General features: G+C 52.5%; 1 protein-coding gene across 1 annotated transcript in view; it reads right to left on the bottom strand.

The window, feature by feature from the left end:
• STK4 (serine/threonine kinase 4) overlaps positions 1-3,549 on the bottom strand; it is a 279,445-nt gene that overhangs the window by 202,764 nt on the left and 73,132 nt on the right. The gene's annotated exons all lie outside the window — the stretch shown is intronic.

Here is a 3,549-nt window from a genome sequence, read left to right as displayed (position 1 = left end):
CTAAAAGAAAAAAACCCAAACCAAAAAAAGAACTTGAGCAAGAGCCCCTGCAGTGAAGCTAAGGGGTTCAGCCAGAGTCAGTGCCTCAGTCCTCTGAGCTGGTAGCTCTGGGATGAGGTGGGGTGATTGCGTGGGCAGGCTGGGCTTTGGAAGAGGGTTTAGATTGGATATTAGGAACTATTTCTTCACTGGGAGGGTGCTCAGGCATTGGAACAGGCTGCCCAGGGCAGGGCTGGAGTCACCGTCCCTGCAAGTGCTCACACACCGTGTAGATGAGGCCCTCAGTGCCATGGGTTAGTGGTGGCCTTGGCAGTGCTGGGGACCAACCCAGCTGATTCTATGATTCTGCGTTGATACCCGGCCTTTTCCCAGAGCGAGGTGAGTGAACCAGCCCCTGCACAGTCCCCAGCACCCAGCTTTGCAAGAGAAAACCCCTCCAGTGATGGTACCCTGGGAGCCGCCAAGTGTTGGGGCCAGGATAGCTGCAGGCAGTGCACAGGGATGGATGCAGACCAGCCAGCTCCCACATGGCACCCGGCTGTGCACCCATGGGGAAGCAGATGGCAGGAATCGAGCAGATCCCCTTGGCCCTCTTTTGGCAGAATTGTTTGGGAATTGGTCGTCGTCTTGTTTGGTTTTTTTAGTCACATAGCAAAATGGTAAGAATTCTTTCCATAACTATCCATGTGTGTGTATATAGATTTCATACTGAGAGTGGGGTAGTGCTGATTTTAAACACTTATATAAAGAAATTCCTAAACACTTCTTTTATATAAAGAAATTTCTATCCTGACAATAAACACCCTCAAGATTTGTATGACCTGTTCCTCTCCTTTCGGCTGGGCTGCAGGGCCACAGAGGCATCAGCAGAAACGATGCAGAGGACAGAGCCCTGGCCTCGGGCTTCGAGGAGCTGGTACCTGGTTACCTTCTGTTTGCTTGAGACTGGGATTTGGAGCTGAGGAGCAGGAAGATGAAGGCAGGGCCTGGGTTGGGCTGTGGAGCTTGGTGGGACTGCTCTGGGGAAGGGAGCTGGGAAGAGCTCAGGCACTTGTTCTGTGAGGTGAAGAGTAGCTTTTCCCACATGCAATTGAAAGCAGTGGTTTCCCCAGGTCAGCATGGGATTTGATGGCTTGCGAGGAGGGCTCTTGTCCTACCTGGAATGGACTGGGGCATTTGTAGCCTTATTATATCTGTTTACTGGGCTGCTGAATGAAGCAGTGATGATTAACAACCCCATAGCGCTCCTGTCAGCCCATATCATACCCATCAGCCCCACATCTTCTCATGCACCCCATAACCCCCCATCCCTCTCACCCTGCAACCCAGCAGACAAGATGGGGGGGTGGAAAGTGCTGATGGTCACAAGCCACATCCGAGCCATATCCTATTGCTACAGAGTGCAGGGACCAATCTGCAGGGATCCCAAATCTGCAGTCCCAAATGTGGGACTTCCCTGGTGTATGCAGCTCCCTAAAACATACAGTAACTGCAGGGGAAAGGAAGCAATTAGCTGAATTTGGGGCTTAATAACAGGCTTGATTAAAGCAGATAATGGCACTCCCTAAGGGCATGAGTAAGTCTCAGCTGGCCCAGTGTGATTTTGGCAAATACTAGGGGAAGTTGTAGACCAAGTGGTGCTCAGCTGGCAGCGAGATGGAGAGGCTGGATGACGGCTGGCAGCTTGGACGGGAAAAGCAAGAGGGGAGAAGGAGCAGCAGAAGCCAGGCATCCACTGAGGTGGGATCTGTGGGATCGCATTTGGGAGCAGAGCCTCATTAATGGCTTTTCACTAGATGGCACCAAACACCAGAGTTAATGAGGGTCCACTGAGCTGGGGGCACCCCCTTCTCCCGAGCACCCTGAGGTGGTGGACGTGGCTTGGGGACAAGCGGAGCATCCTCAGCCATGAGCTGGGGATGAATGGATGGATGGAGAGACAGATGGATCTCGGGCTGAACACATTCCATCACCTGGTAGGGGACAAGGGCTGCTTTAGAGGGAACAAGCTATTCCTCATGTGCTTTGTGCACCCTGCTAGGGCTGGGGCTTGGTATGGCCAAGCCCTGAGCTGGGTGACTGCTGGTCCCTCCGTACCATCCCATGGAAACAGGGACTGAAGAACCCTGGCCTGGCTGGGAGCTTCAGCCAGCAGCACCCCTGGCACTGCACAGCTCAGGCCTTGCTGCCTCAGGAGAAGGCTCTGGAAGTGCATTCCATGGAGGAGATGAGCAGGGTGGGATGGGGACAGCTCTGGAGGACGCTGGAACAATGAGTTCTGCACATGTGGCAGAGTACAACACATGGACTGCAGGTGGTCCAGTGCACAGAAATGCCACAGTCTGGCTTATTCTGTGGGAGTTTGCAATAGAAGCATGGTTCTGCCTTTCCACACTATGAACTTCCTATGGATAAAGCACTATCAAAAGTCCTTCAGCCAGATCCCAGCAACCAGCTGCATGCCAGAGAATCACTTAGAAATCATCCAATGCTTATATTTCTCATTAAAAATGCTAAATGGTTGGTGCTCAGCTCAAACTCTATTTGGGTTGGCTAAATATCCTCCCAGTTATTTATTAAATGCCTTCACAAAGAGCTAAATACAGCCACAAGGTCATTAGGGAAAACGGACAATAATTAACGGAGATCCAGTAAATTAAGGCTCACAATGCCCTGGATGCAGAGCAGGGCTCCAGGGCAACGGCTCAGGGGCTGCACGGAGCAGAGGCTTTCCCTGCTCCTTGCCCTGCTTGGTTGCAAAATCAGGGGCTACCCCAGCCTGCCCTTTGCAGAAGCACTGGTGGGGGGGGGGGGGATTTGGCTGCAGGTGCCTTTCCCTCCCAGGACGTTCCCTGTGCCTTTTCCGTTCCTGCTAGCCTCAGAAATCCCAAGCAAAGGTTCCAGGAACTTGGTATTACACAAGGCAATGGGGACCATTGGTGGGAAATGGAGTAATTTCCCATTGCCCAAGAGCACCTAAAGAAAACAGCTTTGCCTGGAGGGGAGGTCCAATCTCCTTGGGAGGGAGGAACAGATGGAGGCCTGAACGCTGGTGGGGTCTTTGCCATCTGAGCAAGGACTATAGCCCCTAATCTCTACAGCCAGCTAAAGCTGGGCTCAGTTCTGCTGTCCTTGTGCCGCACAGGGATTTTTGGCTGATGACAGGGCTGTATGGAGCAAATTATCCCACCCTGGTGAGGCCAACCACTTCCTTTCAGCACTAACCTGCTTCCTACATGGCAGCAGCCTCCCAGGGAAGGGTATGAGGTTCAGATAACCCCCACAGAGCTTGAGAAGAACTCACTCCTGGCTAAGCCAAAGCTGCTTTCCCCACAATAACTCTCACCACCATTAGGGCAGGAACCAGGAGTGTTTGGGGCAGGTTTCCTCCATAAAAACCTCAAAGGATCATCCCTGGGAAGGCACAGCCAGCCCCATGCTGATCTGGATCATGCCGTAAGGTCTGGTTTACAGGTCCACATGGAAGCAAGGTACAGAGAGAAACGCATATAAAGGACCTCCGGGTTGGAACGCAATATGGTCACAACG

This window comes from Pezoporus wallicus, unplaced genomic scaffold (assembly GCF_028554395.1).
Source record: "Pezoporus wallicus isolate ANWC-B61680 ecotype Strahan unplaced genomic scaffold, APGP_CSIRO_Pwel_v1 contig_11996, whole genome shotgun sequence".
Taxonomy (NCBI): Eukaryota; Metazoa; Chordata; class Aves; order Psittaciformes; family Psittacidae; genus Pezoporus; species Pezoporus wallicus.
The sequence above is the reverse complement of the archived record's forward strand: the minus strand, read 5'-3'. Positions and strand labels throughout refer to the sequence as shown.